Raw genomic sequence first — 21,799 nt, 5'->3', positions numbered from 1 at the left:
TGGTAGGAAGATAGGACTGGTATGGGTTCCGGTTCACTCGGGCCATCCCAGGAACGAGAAGGCTCACGAATATGCCCGAGGTTTCGGCGGCCGGGAGGTGAGTACCTCGTTTCCCGCGGGCTCGAGGGAGGGCTTACTCTCGTTCAATGACACAACTAGCCTTTTTAGCATCGGAAGGTGCACCTTTCCTCCCCCACATAATTAATTAGGCAAGGCCCAGGGGTAATCTGGCGTCAGCTGCAAACCAGGTCCTTCCGCTGCCCCAAAGTATATTCATATATATTCAAAGAGCAGGTTGACCCTAAACGCAAAGCGTGAAGCGTCGACGCTCTTTAGACCACATTACTTGGGGGTGCGCGGCCTATCCGCCACCCGCCGATTTGCTGCCATCTCCATCTCTGGAGGAGTGGAAGGCTGTGCTGCGCTGCTCGGACCCGGCCATCCAGGATTCAATCACTGAGTGGGTCGAAGAGATTGCCGACACGACGCAACTGGCGGCCATCTGGTGCGGCCAACAACCAAACTGAACACTCACCTCTTAAAGCCGATGATAAGTGTTTTCCCATACATCCATTACCTTATTGCTACGAAGATGACGAAGCGAGCAGTGGCGCAGGGCGGAGAGCTCACGCCAGGCCCGCTGGCCATTAACGCATATTTCATCGTCATGTCATCAGGTCGTTCTGCTTGTGTTGTATCGCCGTGTTCCATCGCTTCGTCATGCCATTACGTAACATTTGGTTGGAGGTGCGGTTCATCCCCATCCTTGCGTTGCACTGTCGAAGCCAACCGGACGCCGGGTCCATCTGCCGAAAGCCCGTAGAGACCGCCGCTCAGTTCTGCCCTTGCCCTTTTTGCTCAGACTCAACCAGCCGCTGTTCCCAGCCTCGTCCCCAGCCCTGACCACAACACACGACGACCAGGAAGAGCCCAAAGCCGACCTTACCGACACTACCGACTCCACGACGAAGCGACCTCACGACCACTCCAGCGAAGACAGCACCCCCCCCCCCCCCCAGCCGTTCGGTGTGTCCATGAGCCTTGGCCTTCTGCAAACGGTGAAGATTGGACTTGGTGCTCCGGTGCAAGCATTCTTTCCATCTTCGAATTCATTCTGGTGTCCAGCGTTTCATGTCCCAATCCTGTGTCTGTGTTCATCGTCACGTCATGCATTGAATTTCTAGCAATCGATCGGGACGCATCGCTCGGTGGCTCCGGGTAATGCTACGAAAATGACGAAGCGGGGAGTGGCGCAGGGCGGAGCGCTCGCGCCAGCCTGCTGGCCATTAAAGCATATTTCATCGTCATGTCATCAAGTCGTTTTTTTCTGTTGTATCGCTGTGTTCCATCGTTTCGTCCTGCCGTTACGTAACATTACGTAACTGAAGGAGTCGAAAGGATAGCGGGATCGTAATAAGGCTTCAAACGGTAGACGTGAAAACCTCATGCCCAAGGCAGAGAAGGTCGATGGAAGCGGCTAGCGGTTCAACTAGGTAACTGACGGGAGAAATCTGGTGGAGCACTATATAGGCTCCGTGGTACTTGGAAGTAAACTTGCTGGGCAGACCTGGTGGTGGTGTCGATGGGACCCAGAGCCACACGTGAGCAACGGGAAAAAATTGGTGGACACAGTGGCTGCTGTCGTTGTGCGTTTTCTTCTGGGCTTGTTCGTCTGAAGTAAGCTAGCGAGCCAGCTTGCGACATTCTTCAGCGTGCCTGGCAGCTGCTGAAAGCAACATATACTCAGATATCAGGATGGTAGGGAAGGATGGTGTCGAGTGGACACGAAGGTTCACACCCGTAAATCAGAAAAAATGGCGAGAATTTGTTAGTTGCTTGAACGGCATTGTTGTAAACATAGGTTACAAATGGGAGAATCTTGCCCCAATCGGAGTGATCGGAGGCGATTTACTTAGACTTCATGTCTCCCAGTGTGCGATTGGAGTGCTCTGTCAGCCCGTTGGTTTGAGGGTGGTACGCGCTGGCTGTCCGGTGGATGGTTTGACATTGGCATAAAAGCGCTTCAACAACCTCGGGGCACCCCGTGCCGCAGAATGAAATGAAGAAGAAAGGACGAGATAGTGCTGCTCTCTCCGCATAACGAGTAAGGTTATCGACGGCCACAATGATCCAACGATTCCCTGCATGTGTGCACGGCAGAGGGCCATACAAATCGATGCCAACACAATCGAATGGTCGGTATGGGTACGAAAGATGCTGTAGTGGATCCGGCTGATGGAGAGGAGGCGGCTTGCGACGCTGGCAATCGATGCACGAACGCACATACTTACTGACGAAGGTATACATACCGCGCCAGTTAAAGCGCTGTCGCAACCGTTCTTAAGTATTAAATATACCCACATGGCTACGCTGCGGATTGTTATGGCAAGATGCACAGATATCACTACGAAGGTAGGGAGGTACGAAGAGCAGCCATTTACGGCCATCTGGCATATAGTTGCGTCAATAGAGGAGATGGTCACGAAGGGCGAAATGCTGCGCTTGACCGCGAAGGGCGCGATGAGCCGGTGAAAGTGGCGAGTTCGTAAGAAAATCGAGCAGTGATGTTAGCAACGGACCCTTGCGCTGTTCTGATCGCATGTCGTCGATGGACAGGGAAGTTAAGTCGGAACTGGAGGCAGGGGAGAATGGATGGAGCGTCAGGCGGCACCGGCGAACGAGTTAAAGCGTCTGCGCCGGAGTGCTTGTGCCCTGTACGATAGATGTCTCGGATATCATACTCTTGTAGTCTAAGCGACCAGCGGGCGAGACAGCCGATGGGGTCTTTTAGTGAAGACAACCAGCACTTAGCGTGGTGGTCCGTAACAACATCGAACGGGCACCCGTACAAGTATGGCCGAAATTTCTGAAGTACCCAAACAATGGCCAAGCATTCCTTTTCTGTCACCGACTAGTTCGTCTCGGCCTTTGTCAACGTTGAGCTTGCGTACTCCACAACGCATTCTACGACACCGGGTTTTCATTGGGCCAGCGCCGAGGCCGGTGTCGGTGGGATCGTTGTTCACTTCGTTAGGGGCAGCCGGGTCAAAATGTCGCAATACGGGGGGTGAAGTATCGTGTGCAATTTCGTAAAAGCAGTATCGCAAGGCGGCGATCAGGCAGAAAGATCTTTGTGAGCGCTGAGAAGTCGCGTCAGAGGGACAATGGTGACCGCAAAGTTCCGAATGAAACGCCTAAAATAGGAGCATAAGCCTATAGAGCTGCTCAGTTGATTGATAGATGTTGGATTCGGGATCTCAGTGACCACGCGGAGTTTAGATTGATCAGGAAGGATGCCATCCTTAGACACCAAATGCCCTAAAATAATGATTGGCGAGCGGCGAAATGGTACTTTGTAGATTTAGCTACAGACCAGCGTTGCTAAGATATTGCAAGGTAGTTTCAAGGCGAGTTAGGTGGGTCGCGAAGTCGGATGAATATACGACAATATTATTCAAGTAGCAGATATATGTGTGCCACGTCAAACCGTGGAGAATATTGTCCATCATGCGTTCAAAGGTGGCGGGCGCGTTACACAGGCCAATCGGCATGACGTTGAACTCACAGAGCCAGTCGGGTGACAAAAGTTGTTGTGGGAGATCGTCCTCAGCCATTGGAACTTGGCAGTAGCCAGATCATTATTCGACTGAAGAGAAAAAATCCACCTCATGCAAAGTATCCAGCGCATCGCTTATGCGTGGTAGCGGATAGACGCCCTTTCGTGTGATCGCATTACGCGGCGGTAGTCCACACAGAATCAAATAGACCCGTCTTTCTGCTTGACTAAAACGACCGGTGACCCCCAAGGACTACTTGAAAGCTGAATGACACCTGTACTGAGCATCTTGACGTGCTCATCAATAATGCGGCGCTCTGAGGCTGATACAGGATAAGGACGTTGACGTAATGGGGCGTTCGTACCTGTATAGATGTGGTGGGAAACTGTTGATGGCGGACCAAAGGATGGCTGCTGGATGTCAAAGGAAGCTCAGAATCTGTTCAGCAAGTCGCGGAGCTTTTGATCTGGCGTGAGGGCATGGTCGATGGCGTTGTCAAGCCCGCATCTCCCATAAGTGTCAAGCGGGGATCAAGAAACTGGCAGCGGGCGCTAGTAGCGAGCAAGACCTTAGCGGAGGAGGCTTGACTTGTAGCCACTAGTTCTCAAAACCGCTTCCTCATTCTTGGCGATCTGCCCGCTCAATCGGGACTTCTTTACAACATTTTACAACATAGTTTGGTTTGAGTTTGGGGTTTGAAGTCTCAAAGCGACGGGCACGCTATGAGAGACGAAGTAGTGGAGGGCTCCGAAACTTTCTACCACCTGGGGTTCTTCAACCTGCACTGCCATCGCTCAGCACACGGGCGCCTAGCTTTTCGCGTCTATCGAAAAGCGGCCACCAAGGCCGTGTATTATATATATATATATATATATATATATATATATATATATATATATATATATATATATATATATATATATATATATATATATATATATATATATGTATATGGGAGTAATTACTGATTGACATCCACTCAAGCGCAGCCTTACGGCTACAAAGGAAAGCTATACAACTTTCTCAGAAACTTCGTAGTTACAGAAAAATTCTTCCTGGTCAGGGGATCGAACCTGGGACCACCGCCTTTCCTAGGCAGTCGCTCCACCAACTGAGCTAACCAGGACGATTAGCAGAACAGATGATAGGGAAAGGGCGAATGGATCAACAACTCGAAGTGGGAATGGTGGTGGTCGAATATTTTGGGGAACGCCCTAAAGTGGAGTAGATTTGTGATAAGGGAGTAATTACTCACTGACATCCACCCAAGCGCAGCCATATGCCCCCCTCCGCCCCCCCCCCCCCCCCCCCCCCAACACACACTATATGGGAAAGTCCCAGAAAGACACGACGGTGATGCGCTATTGCGTCTACTCTTACCCCATGTTGCAGATTCTGGCGGGAATCTGCAATCAGGACAAAGGAGGAAGAAGAGGTTTGGGACAGAGCAAGCGCGGGTTGGAGAGACTCGGCGCCATCTCTCTCCACGGAGCGTTGGCCTTTCAGCGACCTCCTAGTTAACACCATTAAACCATGTACAACCTTGCTAATCCATGGAAATCCATGGTTAACAGAGCATTCGCTCGTATAAATACGTTCAGGCAAAGCTTAAACCAACAACTTTTTTTTTCAACTGATGCGGAAGAATTCAAGCCAAAATGGAGGATGCTTCGTTTGTAAAAAAACTAAGCTTTAATCTACGGTTCCAGGGGGGTGATATCGAAAGTTGTATGATGATTATCGGAATGATACATGGTATATATCACACATAAAATTTCACAGCTCCTCTGCTGCTTCCAGTTAGAAAGTAGACACCAAGGGGAGAGAACTCATTGTAGCTCCCTGGTGAAGATTTTGATGTCCATTCAGTCTAAAAGTGCACAGCGTTCCTGACAGCGACTACTGACAGCGCACTCACGCGAGTCAGTGGAGGAATCACTGCCATCGTTTCTAGAAGGGAAGAAGGCAATAAGATGTATAGGTATTGCCACGTCTACTGCTTTTATTTCAAGCGTACAAAGAAAAAAAAATTTCTGACCACCTAATTATTTTTATTTCAAGCCGATGACATCACAGACTATATATAGAGCGGCATCTGGCCAAACCTACGAGCATGTTTTGATCGCCACGCGTGCACGGCTGAGTTATATGTTTTGCCACCACGTACACAGTGCAATACAGTATGAAAGGCGAAGTCGGTATAATAATAAAGAACACAAACCATACATTACGCAAGAATATGACAAACAAAAATTATTGCTTTTCGGTTACAATAAAATAATGGGAAATTCAAGGGATTCAAAATTATAGCTGATGTGCGCTTTTTAAATTTCCGTAATCGACATTATGGTTGAAGGTATTGTCGCCAAAATATGCGCTCAGAGTGAACCTACAGCGCAGTTAGTGGACGCAAATCGGCGGAATTGGTGTGAGGATGAGCGCATGAAGATGTGCGCATGCGCCTTTCCTTCTCGCAGGCATTCACTCCTATGCGTCAAGCCATGCATGGCGCACACACGAACACTCTCCTTCGCGCCATCTAAGCGGCTGCAGTGGTCACGCCGAGAATTCGTCCTAAGGTAGTGCGCGGCATAACAGATTGAAAGCGGTTCTCCTCACCTTGGGTGCACCGGACAGCAATAGATCACACCAGATCATCTGTCCAGATCATTCGGAGACGAGGTGCTGAGGGAACTCGATCGAAGGCACATTTGGCTTCCAAGGTGGGCACCTTCGACTGGGCTGGAGAAGGGAGAGAGGGTCGGTGAGAAGGTTATGGCGGAAAAACACAGCTTGGGATGCTAGAGTGGCCATAGTTAAAGGGGTAATGCATCAAAAGGGAGAAGAACGACATTTATATTCAATTGCAATAAAACGAAGAAAACCAGAAAACGTTTGGTACCGAAAAGCTAATAACTGATATTATAGGTATGATAAAAAAAAGCAGGGCGCATATGAGGTCAAAAAATTTAACTGATGGCCGACCAATTTTAGACGAACAAGATACCGACAATACGCATTTTCGGCTTCTCCTCATAGGAACTAACACTGCACAAAGCACGCATTACAGGGTAGAGTGCCTGCACGTTTGTCATGGTCATAATCCATATCTAGAAACTAAACATGGGCCTATGCGATTCACATCTAGTGCGTAATTTAAGGAACTAATTCTAATTTTTTCATTGTTTATATCCAATTATTTTCTAACATGTACGTTTTCTCATATGCCAGATTTACGTTACATTATATTAAAACGGAAGTTTGGGCTAGTTGATTATGCATTTCCTATAAAACAGCACATAGACACAGGCTAAGAGAGAGGACACGCATAGCTGTTTACTTTCATCTGCTTGTATTGGATAAAGGTAGGCATCAAGCATGCTCGAATGCGCCTGGTCAGAAATACACTTGTCATGTAATTAGAAACGTCCGACATCCGTACGTATGATCGTCGACGTTCACCCCTGTTTATCATGTCCATTTCGTTAGAAGATAAAGTTAAGCTGACACAGTGGTTTCTCTTGCTCACAATATGATATGCCTCTCCTACTTCCCTTGCTCTACGATCGTTATGAATGAACAAGAGTTGACGCAGTGCACAGACACTCTAGAGGGTGATTAGCTAAATTTGATGAGGGAAGCAGCCGAGGCGTATTGTACTGCGGGAGAGAGAGAAAGCAAACGGACGTTTCTTCTTTTCGCTTCCATCGAAACGCAGCAGCTGGCGGTCGTGATTCACCCTGCGTTCTCCGGCCCAGTATTCGGACTGGTTAACCACTGCGCCCACGCGGCGTTGCTCAACACTGGACATTTCTAATGTTTTCGCATTTCAACTATCACTTTGCCGGACGCGATTGTTGAGACGCTGCTATTTTATTCAGCCATTCAATTTGCCCGTGAATGTTTGAAATTCCTTCTGCATGTGCTCCGTGGTCATAGTGGTCGAGTCATTTACTCGCGATGCGCACTGAGAAAGCAAGGTCAAAATGCAACATTTAAAGGCATCACTAAATAAAAATTACTTCCTGGCCCATAATGATGACGGACATGCCACATTGGCTGTAGATGATACTAACCCCAATCGTGAAATCGTTTTAGTGTGTGTGTGGTGTAAATATTTTTGACCATTAAAAACGTGGGGGGGGGGGGGTGGAGGCAGAGCGCGCGCATGGCATATGGGATGGTCCCGCGCTGCAGGTCCTCTCTTACAAGTGGTGTGGCACAAGTTTTCTTCCAACTTGCAGCGTGCTGAGTGCCGTCTCTAGGCTTTTTGTGTTGCATCAAAAGCGATCGGCTGCAAGTGTAGGGCATTAGGTAAGCATTTGCGGTCCTTGGCAGCTTTGCCACCTATGTGAGCCGTGATACCATCAGGCGTTCTCGGCGAGCAGTCTTCGGCTTGAGGCGTGTTTGCTCCCCTCAATACACTTTCTGCCTCTCCTTTCATCACGGTCTAGTGGCGTTGGCAGCCCGAGTGTGCGGGTGCCATCTTTGGAGAGGATGCGGAAGAATGAGATAGATCCCGTCTCGCCTACAACAGGAGCTAAAAGCCTTTCATTCTTAAAACAACCAGACAGTTCAGAAGTCAAAGACAGCACATAATCACCAATTGGGATGTATGTTCAGCTCCGCGACCCTGCCAAATAGCACTGTGGAATGCATTATGTCAATTTGAGGGCAACACTGGGGGAACGCGGATGAGTTCAGCGAGGGTACGATAAAAACAGGAGCCCAAAATAGTTCACCTGCTCTTTTTGTCAGCCCGCTCCCGGAGAGTCGGTGGGGCTGTCAGCTGGCGGTCATGTGCGGAGCCAGAACTGGAGGCCGATAAGTTATGACAGCAATGTGGTGTCCTCGTCGCTGCTGGATCAATACACGCGTCCCCAGGGCCACTGCATTGAGCAAATACACGGGGTGCTGTATCGGTAAAACCCATCCTCTCAATTGCGGAGTAAAACAGCGTAGCAGGGTGTCACAGCAGCCTTACTTCATATGTTTAAAAAAAATGGGGCATTGCCGCTTGTGCCTTAAGTGCCCAAAATAAACATCCTGAATGCAAGATCAAGCTTTGGAGAGTAATATTATCAAGTGTGCTGCAGTACCAAATTTTACAGCTATGCAACGTGCTCTTTTCAATGATCACGTTATGCCTTCCTTGTATCTATCTGTTGAAGCTTTCTTTCTTTGTCACCGCCTGTTAAGCGCACACTTGTTTCGAAAACTGCGAGCTATCTAGCCCCACAAATAGTCGTATGTGTTGACGGGGCATGAACAGCACATCAGATAAATAAGACGTGTATTCCTGATTTCAAGATATTGATGAGAAACATCTCTAGTTTCATACGCTGCTTGGTCACAAAATTATTTCTTCACGCTCTTTGCCCTTTGTCCTCGAAGCATGCAACTACGCGACACTGCTGTTGCCACTATCCGGTAGCCCTCGCTGCTTTCGTTAGGGAATTGAATACGTGAGACAACTCGGTATACTGTAGCCGACCTGACTAGCAGGTACCTTCTGGTACAATTTGAAGCACGGAGATCCAGTCTGGCAAGGGAGAGAAGTTTGCGCCCGCCCTGTTTTCGTGTGGGGAAGAATCAAAGGTGATGAAGGCCACCAAACGGAGAAACCATTCCTGGTAAGGTATTCTGGGAGTATGGCATGGTATACAGGTGTTCAACTTCCAAAGCGACTAGTTACTACGAGCCGTAGTAGAGGTTCACAGAACTCGTTTAGATCCAAAGGTAATGTGCTCTGAGATCACTTAGTCCTCGTCAACATAAAGTAAAAAAATCCGAGAGCACTGCAGAATCTGCAGTGGAGAAGTGCGAAAACATAAGCAATGCTGCTGCACACGGTAGATCGTGCGCCCCCTGTCGAACTCGACCAGCGTCCCGTTGAACGTATCAATGTTTGCTGGCGTACTTTAGTTCGTTTACAGCAAAGAAAAGACGTACTACATCGCGGAATATCGCGGAAAATACAGCAATGCTCATGCTTACGCATTTTTCCAGCGCAGAGTTTGCAGTGATCTCGGAACGTTTTTAACTATCTTCCTCACGGCCGACAAAGTGAGCTGTAATGTGCGTTTAACGATCCCGGGCCTCATGACCGATGACGTCACCAGGTGATGACGTCACAATCTTACGGTGTCTCGTTGAACCTCGCGAGGAAGTATGACACTTTTTGTGTAAGTACTGACAGGGTCATGCATGCAATGAAGGATTGCATGCATTGGTACCGCATCGTACCCTCTTCGTGCGAAAATCGAGGCACGTGTCGGTCTTTTCGGAGCATCATTGCATCCGACGCGACCGCACATGAATCAATGTGGCGCAGGCACAAAGGAATCTGAAAGTGTACGGAATGGAGCTGTGAGGAGAGCGACGCCGTGCGCCACTGAACTGAGCCGCATGTGCGATTCTGCCTTCCGTTCTTCGGCTTTCACTTGGCCCTTCACCGAATGCGGCAGCACGATGTGTTTCGAACTCTTTGGCAGGTCGCCTACAAAGCATCCCACCAGACAGCACAGATGTGCAAAGAACGTCTGATTCGTTCAAACCTGTTTGAGAGGGTACAACGGCAGAGTGTCCGACTAGGAAAATCGTTTAGGGAATCAACAAGAGCAATAGGGAATTCAGGCGCAGGACACGATTTCGTGAGTCGATAGGATCACATTGGCTTCCATATATACGCTTCCTTTCAATTCTAATTTCTATCATTTTTTTACGATCAGCGTTTCGGTGTGACTGTTTTTTTGCTTTCCAAGCAATTTTCTATGCGACGTTCAAACGCACAAATACGTTTTGATCTCTAGAATGACATCACGAAAAACGTAAGAGACATCACCACGACGCGTAGCGAAGATTTTCAATGTGATGACATTAAGCGACGCGGTATGTGTTCTTTGGCTGCCGTAGTTGTCGACGGTGAAGTTTGAACTCAACCGACAGTCGACGTTTGCAGCCATGGGCGAACACTTCGAGCATCGGAAAGCTAGGTCGCATGACAATGCCTACCTGCTGCGCCGGTTGCCAGAGAATACCCAACCTCTTGAAGCATGCGGTCACAAGCAAAAACGGTCGTACGCATTGCTGTGGGATGACACTATAAGACGAGAGGATGTCGCTTTACACTTATATGCACGGGCTCTCGTCTTCTCTGGTGTCGCCGTCAGGATTCGCTAGTTTCGGCATATTGGCTTCAATGTAATACAGAATGTCAGAACAATCCAGGTAATATAGGCACCAGCCAACACCCAGCTCCAACAAAATGAGGGACCTCAAGAGCTCGTCCACGGTTTCACCTTCCGGATAGGCTGTGGCCGTCAGTTTGGGACACTTTGGGCAGGGGAAGGCTAGTAAGCTATACAGAATTACTCAGCATTATTGCCTAAACAGGATAAACAACCCCCCGGTAGGTACGACATCAGCGCCAAGAAAGCGCTTGAGGCGGTTACAAATAAGAACTTTTGCTAATCCAGCTAAACATAGCCAGTGGTACCAGGAACAAATATGAGTGATGAAAATCATATCAGGCAGTACGAATCTGGTATATATGGTAATGACGTCTTCGGAAATCTGATATTGATCAAGAGACAAACAAACGGATCTTGGGAGACTAGTGTAAAACACATCCTGGGATTCAGCTAGGTTTAATCCGACCAGCCGAACACGACGCCTGGCTGGAAGGATTCCTGGCCGCCGTCAGGGCGGATAGGTTGACGCCTACACTGCACGTGTTCGATAATAAGGTTTTAGCACTGGAGCAAAGACGTAGCTGTTCGTGCGTGCACAGTTAGTTGAGCGCCTTCAAGAGGTATTGAAAAACTTGTACAACGAAAGAAAGTGCTCTTTTTACTGCGCCAAATAAAGTACTATGCCTGAGTTATTCGTCATAACCCGTGCAGTGGACTTTTTATGATTATGAAGCTTTTTTTTTATGATCTGCTTTTTTCGGGCAACCTTCTCTCGCTCTCAGCTCCTAATGACAGCAGCCTTAGAATTTCGCTTGCTTCCTTGCTGCATCTGTACAATCATGACTATATACAATATACTGCCAAAAAATAAAAACGGCAGAAGTGGCAATTATCGACCTGCATTGTGATCTTACCATTGGCCATATATAAATACAATAAAAATAAAGCTTGGGGCATAGAGGCATCTGCAATCTTGTCCTGTTATAGCCAGCTGAATGACCACAGCAGTCCGCCTAGCTCTGAATAAATTAGGCGACAGAAACCACGGCCTCGATATCAAGGAGCAGTTACTAGGAAACGAAAACATTCTACGAAAAACATTTCCAAATAATTCCTGCCTTACCCGTAGTCGAGAGTAGATGTAAACATGCAATGGGGGGGGGGGGGGGGGGCAGTGGTTGTCGGTTGTACAATAACCACGATCTTCAAATGGGTATAGTGCACAGCACACCACGAGCTTTCCTTCTGCCGGCAAAGCAGTGCACTAAGAAGTTCTTGTCGGTTTTCTTCTCCGTTTATGCCTTGATGGTTGGTTTGTTGGTTTGTGGGGCTTAACGTCCCAAAGCGACTCAGGTTATGAGAAACTCGTTTATGCCTTGAGGGAATAAACATCGTTATCAGAAAAAAAAAACGTGGGTGTTGTTATTCGTTCTTCGCTGTCTTAACAGCAAGTGGCAAAGGTGTGAAACATTTAACGAGTGCCTATCGCTCTGTATTGAAATGCCGTCTCCACAGTTTTGAAGGGTCACAGAAGTATTCTCATTTGTGTTATTTTAACCCTCCAGTGGCTGCACAAAGAAGTCGTGCCATCACGCAGCACAGTATAAAAGACGTCAATTCGGTTTCTGCTCACCTTTTGTCCTCCCTCCAAATATAGATCATACAAGATTCGCTCTCTGGAGTCTTGTCAACGCGAAGAAGTCGCTGCAGGCTATCTCGCTGCTGGTCTCTCGCTGCTGGTCGAAGATGCTTAGGGAAGGCAGCCTGGCGCACCTTTGGCTTCCAGGAAGGGCACAGGGCCTGAGCTGGAGAATCCAGAAGGGATTATTTGGCATTTAGAACGACGCTGCCGAAGATCATATCTAATTATGATAAAGCGACCATAGCTAAAAGGCATAATCCACGATTGCCAAGAAACAACGGAGGTAATGCGAGAGCTTACAATTTTTTGATGTCGCTTATTTACAACGCTTTCTTTATATGAATTTCATCACATAAAAACTTTTATGAATCACAATCATATGCTACACCGTTGCCCGGCGTTATGAGTAAGCATTTCATTGTATTCAAGACTTACAGGCTTTTTTTTTAACATGGTAAAGGTAGGACACTTCTTTCTGTCGAATCATGATGCTTGAATTAAAGCTTAATGTGATAGCAGATGCTGTGAGGGAAAACGCATGAAGGGATCCTGTACATCCTGAGTGCATAGAAGAATAACAGAGTCTACGACGATTAAAGGCTGATCTCCATCTACGTGAAAGCTCCGCGAACGCGGAGGTGACAGTGGTAAGCGATGGCGGCGAGCTAAAGCGTCAAACTACTAGCCGCATCGTCGCGTGTTAGCAGTTTTTGAGGTTTACCTAGCTTCGTTGCTCGGTTCTGCAGCCGCCAAATATTTCAGCACTAAGACCTTCACTGACCGCTTCCTGCCTGTCGCATAAATCCCTTCCGAGATCTGTCTCGCTTAAACAGACCAGTCGTATCTTTCATGGGTGCTAGGGCACCACCGACGCCGTAGAGTTTTAGCATTAGCTATAAGTAAGCAAGCTGTGTGTTGTGTTGTGTTTTGTGGCACATAAGCAGCTAAGGCCATCATGCGCCAAACTCGGGGTTTACGTATCTGTTTGGTGAAAGGAAGTGAGCGATTATGCATATGAGCCGCACAATAAGAACACGAGTTCCTCTGCCTGTACCACGTTCGCAAAACAAATCAGAAGCCCACATATGTTCCACCTAAAAAAAACATCTGCTTGTCAGTAAGAGTGCTGCCGTGATGCGCTCTCAGCCGCGTTGCAAATGCAAAGTTCATCATCGTTCTTCGCATCACCCGAGTGTCGAGCTGTATCCTGTGATGAAGAGTGCCGATATGTACCCATGGAGTAGGCGCACCTATCGCATATCTGGGAAACAAACGCTAAACAGTTGCAGAGGAAAGACGTGCTTTCTATCGCCTCACGTGCGGAATTCGTTCTCATAAAACTCGCGTGCACTTCCAATAGAAAAAAGATTTGTTTTCCTCTGCTTTGCTTTCTATTCCCGCCGACATCTGCGTGTCCTACCTTAAAATAAAAGACGTTTTCGTTAATTTTAAGTCTCGCACTGTTCGCGTTTCTCGGTAAAAGCGGTGGGCGAAGCGAAGAGCTGATCTCTATTCATCCCTTGTACCGCACTCGCCTTGGACTCGCTAAGAAGCTCGCGCTGAGTTGACGATCGTAGTTCAGCCAGTGCACATTTGTTCACAGCCATTAGTTTAAAAGCATGGCAGACGATTGCGGTAACATAGCCTTCCAATGAAGGACAGGACAGAAATAGCGGCAAGGTTGTGAGAGAACAATTGCAAGCACTGGCCATTAAGGCCAAAAGCCTGGCGACAATGTAGGCGCAACATTTTGTAATGGATAGCATAATATTACGGTGCTGATTTGCGATGCCCTCATGATGGCTTCGAAAAGCGCCAAAGAGTGGGCTGCGGATGGATTCAGACAGCGTAAAATTCTTGATCGGAACCTATCATACAAGCTTTTTTCTTTCATAAATGTGCAGTCGTGTTGTCCAGGGTCGATCCCGCTACCTTGTGATACCACATAATGCCACATAATGCTGAGATTGAAACCGCATAGGTTAGCCAACATTGCGATCTGTATATGTGGATCAGAGTTTTTCACTTCCTGCACCGAGTTTGACCTCCGAAATACAGGACAGGTGACGCCATTTTTCGGTGCTACGTTTTCCAAGAGCTGACATGCGATAATCTCAAGGTGGGAGAAATAGTACAAGTTAAGAACCCAGACTGAACAAAATTTAAAGGGCGATTGTTTTAGAACGTTTGGCCGAATTTGCTTCCTGTCCGTAGCTGCCTATTCAGTGCCTTTAGTTTATGTTGCTACACCTACGAAAAGTTTTAGACTGCTATTAAGCTCAGAATAGCGGTATGATTCTCAGTGCTGCTTATGCTAAAGACTAGAGCATAATCTGCAGTATTCGGGGTAGAACTCCGTATTTCTCTTCGGTTTGTCTCTTTGACCTTTACGTTTGATCGTAAAACCTTCACTACTCTTACAGTGCAGTCAGGTGCCCTTAGGAGAGTGAGGCAGCTAATGTAGATTTCTTTCAGCAAAAGCCAACGTAAAACAAATGTAGCAAAATATCGTGGAATCACAAGGAGGCGTTACGTTCGGACCACGTATACTCTTACAGCACAGCCTGAGCATCTACCTATATTCGAACCCCCAAGCCTTGTAAATCATAGCAAAACTAAATAAAATCATAACAAACCTTTCGGTCGTATGTTTAAGACATACTTAAACCCCAGCCACTTATTTCTGCACCGAGGAGAGAGAAGTTAAGGCGATATGGCGGAAGCTTGTCTCCCAAATGATATTCAGCTTTAACGTACGATACTCATGAGGCCTCTTTGGTGTGGTTCTCGAACTTATTGCAGGTCAGGCAAAGGTCAATGATATCAGAATTCAAGGCACAAAATCTCGTCTGCAGGATAGTGACGTCCGCGTATTACAAAATCCAAATTTAATATTTTCCCTACACTACATTATTTTATAATAACATGTATTTACGTGATGTTACTCAACATGAAAATGTTTGCTTTGCGCAAAAAAATATACAATATGCAAATCACTGCGCCATCAATTAGGAGCCCCTTATACACCTGGCTGTATGATTGATTGATTGATTGAAAACTTTATTGAGTGCATGGGAGTTCTCAGAGTTGTGGGTGGTGCGCCTATTCCGGCAGGCCAGTGGCCGGCGTGCCGGTGGGCGGCGTCATTCCCTCCTGTGTGTTCCGTGTGTTCCGGAAACCATGTTGAGGCCCTATTAGGAGGGTGTTTTCCTAATAGTGTCAGACATGATTGATGGATGAGTCCGCTGGTAATATTCCTGCACGAATTTTGGGATTCGGTGAGTACAATAGCGCTTAGGTTGGTAGCCAGCGCTAGTGCAATGGCTGCCTCCTCAGCGTGAGTGGGGTTGGATGTGCGGACTGATGCGCACTTGACTAATTTGACTAATGTAGCCTGAGCTGTAGCATGTCAGCCAATACGAGAAGCTGTCGCCATTGTAAGAAGTAGCCAGTGGGTAACTTTTTTGTCAAACATACATCTGTTTTTACGTGCGCGTTTATCGAGGCACATTAAAAATTGATTGGCTTCACGTACTTTACCACACTTTTTCTTCAAAATATGCGGCGACATCAGCCATCTGTCATATTTAGTGGGGCGCTACGAGATCGGATAATTTTGGTAAGTTCTCTGCATGTGAAATTTCAGTTGTGCTTCCGACTTGTGCCCCCACATCTATCGCGTATCCAAGTTAGAATGGGAGAAAGAGGATGGTTGCACAGAATGAGCATTGAGCAAGGGTTGAGGCAGAGCCTCAGTTTGCAACCTGAGCCATAGCCTCGTCTATTTTTTCATGCCCGCGCAATGGCGCCGCGGAGACCGTCCGTTGCCCTCTCGTTTCCTCCTCGATTTACGCCTCGGCTCTCCGCGAGAGGCGCTCGCACCCCATACCCCGTTTACCCCGCACCCCGTTCGCACACCAGACACAGCTACGCGTTGATGGCCATCGAAGCACCCAAAACGATCCGTAAAGCAAGAGTTCTGTCCTTTTCCTCGTGTTGGTTGCAGGTAAGAGTGTGCGTTTTGCGACAGCAGCATGTTTATATTTTTTTCTTCAAATATCAGGGATGCATGACCGAATTGTGAGCAGTGTCAAATGAAGCGACCGTTTGTTTACTAGATTTTCGGGACCACGTGTTAGTTGTTGGCGTCGTTGCAACGTATACTGCTTTACTACTATAAAGTCAGTGATTTACGATGCACAGTTCTTATCGTTTCTTTGTGTTACTTTCTTTCTGTACCCAATCTGTTCTCTGTCTGCATGCAGTGTGGAATCGGTGGTGGTGCCCTGCGCCCGACAAGATGCCGTACTGCTGTGTGCCACGCTGCAACCCATCCAGTAAACAACGGACACCGGGCATATCGTTTCACGAAATACCAAGCGATCCAGAATAACGACGTCGCGCTATTCGACTGTATGCAGCCGACACTTCAGCCCCTCTGACTTCAAGGAAGGTTGCAAAATTCGAAAACTCAAGAACGACGCTATCCCCAGCATTTTTGAAGAGTATCCGGCGTACTTGCAGCCTCCTAGAAAAAGAGAGAGAAGCAACGCGTCAGTGAAAAAGCGCGAGGCTGCTGCGCTAGCCGACCCACCACCGCCGAAGCGACGAGCAGTCATTGATGACAAACAAACGGAGTCGAGTCTGCGTCCGCTCGACGAATTGCCGGCTGTCGACGTCGCCTTTGAAGATTTGTCACATGTGGACTGCACCGCTACCGAACCATTCCCACCCGTGAGAAATGGCGCTAGCGGTCGCAGCATCACCGCGACTGTGCAGATGGATAGAGCAGTGCAGGTGTCCTCACAATTCTCGGTTTCGGCAGTGGAGAAACGAAAGTGGCGACGCAAAGAACGAGATCTAAACGCGCGTATTCAGCGGCTCAAGAACACCGTCGCCAATTGCAAAAAAGAAATGCAAATGCTCAGGGAAAAGTGCTTTGTTCATGCATTCCTCCAAGTTGTGGAGAAATCGCAGGAGAAAGACTTGGCTGCATGAGTATTGGTGAAACAAGTTAAGAATTTCGGGAAAACGAAACCAACGTGGTCTGACCTGACAGTGCGTCATGCTGTGGTTCTACGGAACATCTCGACTCGCGCATACGAGCATATAAGGAGTACAGGCATTCTCCAGCTGCCCAGTCGAAGTATGGGCTGGCAGCACGATCTGGTGGCGAGCGCATGAACTAGGCGGTACGGACGGCGCGCTTTGTTCCTCCCCTCAGTGAGCGGGCATGAAAAAATAGAGGAGGCTATGCCTGAGTCAACTTCTCGGCAAAGGGAGTTGTCTTTGTGAGTGGCAAGACGAAGACAAGTGCCTTTGTGGAAACTCTTGCTCGGCTTGCAAGCTGAGGCTCCCCTCAAACCTTGTTCAGTGCTCCTTCATACGTATCGCAGTCCTTTATAAATACTAAGTTTCTGTAATGAGGTTTCATAATTGCACATTGCACTGAGTCACATCATAGGCGCACTGTGAAATCGGTAAACTATTTCGATTCCTTTTAGTTCCATGTATTCTATGGTCGCTAAACCTAATTTTCAGCTGCAGTCTGTCCAGCCTTGTTGCAGCAACGCCACCACAACTTGCTTACGTTATAGTGATCTATATGGCCTGCCGGGTGCTTACATCACCGGTAGGTTCGGATGCCGCGTTTTGATATTTGGTACATCCCAGTGCACGTTCAGCAGAACGCGCTGTTTCTTACGTTTCTTATTTTGCACCAGCAAGGATTTGCTCTTCATTCTCAGCATGTAACCCCTTTATTCCTTTTAAAATCTTTATTTTTACTGCGAAAGCAATACTACGTCAGGTCTAAGCGCTCGTCACTGTGTGCCGTGTCCGTAGAAGAAGAAGAAGAAGAAGAAAGAACGCTCGGCCACCCGCAGCTAATGCTTTCGCTCAATATTCGGTTCAGCAGCGTTGAACAACACTATTTTCATTATTTACCAATTTATTTATCAATTTAAGGTCTAAATATTTTCAAAAAGCATTTTTCCTTTTTTTGACTCTTTCAATTGCAGCAAATCACCCATCCTTCATCGAATATATCTGAAATAGCTTCACTAGCACTGTCTTTTCATTCCGACTGTTCTTATTCATTAATTCAGTTAATTAAAATGGTTTCATTACTCGTCATCGCATTCCACACAACAATCAACTAACGATCACTAGAACCCTGAATATCCATGATACGATTTTTAATCACTGATTATTTCCGACAAGCTGCGTCGACGACACAACGACGCCGACGGCTTTTCGATCGAAGGTGCTGTATAAGCTATCAACATGCGGCAAAGATCGGAGTATTGATACCCCACCTCCAACGCACCAAGAGGTCCGCATGCGCCTTACGTTCTCTATTCGCTTGTACACGTCCGCCATGCATGGTGCGCACACAAGCATTTTCATGCTAGCCATGTTTGTGGCTTCGTCACACGGAGAATTCGCACAAATGCGGTGCGTGGCATACAAGATATCAAAGAGGTTTCTTACCTTGTGTGCACCGGCCGGCCATAGATCGCAGCAGATCCTCTCTCTGGATCATCCACCGATGTGATGCTGCGGGAACTCGATCGAGAGAACCTTTGACTTTCATGAAGGACTGCAGAAGGGAAGAGGGTCGTTGAGAAGGCCGTTGCGGAAGAACATATTTAGGGATGCTATAAGAGCCATATGACTTAAAGGCGTCATGTATCCTAAAAGGGAAAAGGAACGCTGTTTATATTTACTTAGAAGAAAAGTAAGGAAGCGCGAAAATATTGGAGGTTAGAAAAATAATCACTGATATTCTAGGCATGAGTAACAATAGCAGGGTGGTTTTCGAGAGCAGAACTGATACTAAAAGGCTACCTCTTTCATGCCGACGAGATGCCGAGAATGCGCCATTTCTACTCCGCTTATACCAGATTGTTCGGTCACAAGTACTTTCTCAAATGCCAGACGTGCTTTTCTCAAATGCTAGACGTGCGTTTCGGCCTTTGGTTTAACCTTAGTCTGGCGATGTATCCAAGCCTTCCACTATAGGCACTCTGCTTACTTAACTCCGGAGCGATATGCCCGCCACTCGCGGCGGCGAGCGCGTCGTAGTCATGAAGGCAAGAGCAGACGACGACGCGCGTAGTGTTGTGCCGTGCTGAGCGCATCGTCACTAATAATCTCTGCGCCTCTTTCTCGATCTCAAATGCCGCATAAAACAGCCGGATACACTGCTGTGTTGTAGGCTGCAGTAATACTTACGGGAAACAGTTTTCGGCTTCCCAAAGACGCATTCAGAGACTGAACAACGGAAGCATTTGTTGAAGTCTTAAAATGTCCAAAAGGGACGTGTCATGGCATCCGCCGTAAATTCTGCGCATACAAGACGTTGGATAAAGGTGCCGTAGATCATTCAGTGCATGCGCGTAGCAGAGTATGTTGCCTATTTGCGTTTCCCGTCAGCAGCGAAGATGACATGGATTGGGTGCCTCCGGCGAAACCCGAGATATGCAGCAGATATTTCCTGGGAAGACATGCTGGAATCATAGTAGGCGCAAGGTACATAAACATGTACCCAAAACCCCTCTATGTCCCCCCCCCCTTCCCCCTCATGTTTTGTTACATCCACGGGCTACGCTCTGTGACCCGATGGATGACTAAACACGGGATCAAAAATAAAAACGATAAGCTACAACTCACCCGCATCCTGCCCCTTTTCTTTCCGCCATCCGCACCTCGGGTGCGGATATTACAGGCCAGTCGCTGCGGCCGGCAACATTCCTTTGGATCCCCTGGTTATTCAAAATTCTTACAATGCTTAACCAATTCCGATCCTCCGGCCAGTTATTGAACAGCCTTACGATGCTCTCTTATGCGGTCCTTCACGCACCTTCCACTTTGGCCAATATATACTTTGCCACAGGCAAGCCGAATTGTGTACATGACTCCTGTCACTGGCCGGAGGATCGGAATTATTGATGAGTTGCGAAGAACGTTGCTGAGTATATGATGCTACGCTCGTGACCCATGCATGGGCTCAGAAAAAAAGCGAAATTCTTGAAGCATTTAAAATTGACATAGCGGGCGACATGTGTGTTAGCACTCTTCCCTTGCATTGGCAGGAAATAAATTACTTATCGTCGTAATCGCAAGCCACGCAGGAATGACGGTGGGGGGGGGGGGGGGGGGGGGGGAGAGGGTGAAACCATGTGTGAATGACGAGCCACCAGCGTGTGCTCCTTGAAGCTCATATATATATATATATATATATATACATATATACATATATGTGTGTCCTTAATATGTACAGTAAAAACTAGTTGCAGTCTAGCGGGTGTCCCTTGTGTGTCGTTTCGCTTTCTTTGTGTCCACGTGTTTTTACCGCTAACAAAATAATTCCTACAAGGAATTGCCTACTAAACCAACTTGAGCCCCGCCGGGGTGGCGCAGTGGTTACGGCGCTCGACTACTGTTCCCAAGGACGCGGGATCGAATCCCAACCTCGGCGGTCGCTTTTCGATGGAGGCGAAAAGCAAGGCGCCCGTGTGCTGTGCGATATCAGCGCAGGGTAAAAAACCCCAGGTGGTTTAAAATATCCGGTGTCCTCCACTACGGCGTCTCGCATAGCCTGAGCCGTTTTGGGAAGTTAAACCCCACAAACCAAACCTAAACCAACTTGAAGTTTTAACGAAACACAACTTTGACCTTTGCAGAGACCAGCTGTGTCAAAATTTTTAAAAGTGCGTAGGTATTTTCTGCGACACGAACGAATGTAATAGCTACTAGATAGAACAATAACGAAACATTGTTAAAGGCATCTGACTTTTCTCGGCCACACTCATGATCACTCAAGGGGTATTGCTTTAGGACGTCTTTCATAGCCGGATTCCTTTGGGGCTTAAACCCTACAAACTAATCTAAACCTGTATCCAACTAGACACCCACGCGCTGCTTCGCACTTTGGATATCAAACGCGCGTCCACAAGGCATGAAACTGGGCTACTCCTCCACGGACTTCTTGCCTGGTTCGCAGTGTAGGCTTGCTTTGTGCGCATATTTCCATGTTAGGCATTTGGAGCTATGCTGCCCATTTAACAAGTCAACACATTTTAAAACGTGCCCTATATGCTGCCCATTTAACAATTCAACATATTTTAAAACGGTGCCCTATCATGTTTTATGGCTAAATCGGAAATATTCATAATCATGGGCGAACATTTCACATGTGATTTCAAATATCACAGGTGTTTGAAGCTGGGATGGCTTCAGCGTCGCCTTATTTCCCTCTAATTAATAGTAAAGAACTCGATGCTTTCATAGTTTGTTGCTTACAACCAGATCAACCTGTCAGTTTACGCGCATTGTTATTCAGCCAAAGTACACAGTCCCGAAACTTCTATGCACGTCATGTGGTGTCTGGGCTTAGCTTGCCT

The 21,799-nt window shown here is 47.5% G+C and overlaps 1 pseudogene; it reads left to right on the top strand.

Moving 5' to 3' along the window:
• The first annotated feature begins 71 nt into the window (after window positions 1–71).
• LOC146208724 (uncharacterized) lies at window positions 72–17,576 on the top strand (annotated as a pseudogene).
• The last annotated feature ends 4,223 nt before the right edge of the window (window positions 17,577–21,799 follow it).

This window comes from Amblyomma maculatum, chromosome 1, assembly GCF_055883805.1.
Source record: "Amblyomma maculatum isolate TAMU_Amacu chromosome 1, ASM5588380v1, whole genome shotgun sequence".
Classification (NCBI taxonomy): Eukaryota; Metazoa; Arthropoda; class Arachnida; order Ixodida; family Ixodidae; genus Amblyomma; species Amblyomma maculatum.
This window is presented reverse-complemented; position numbering and strand designations above follow the sequence as displayed.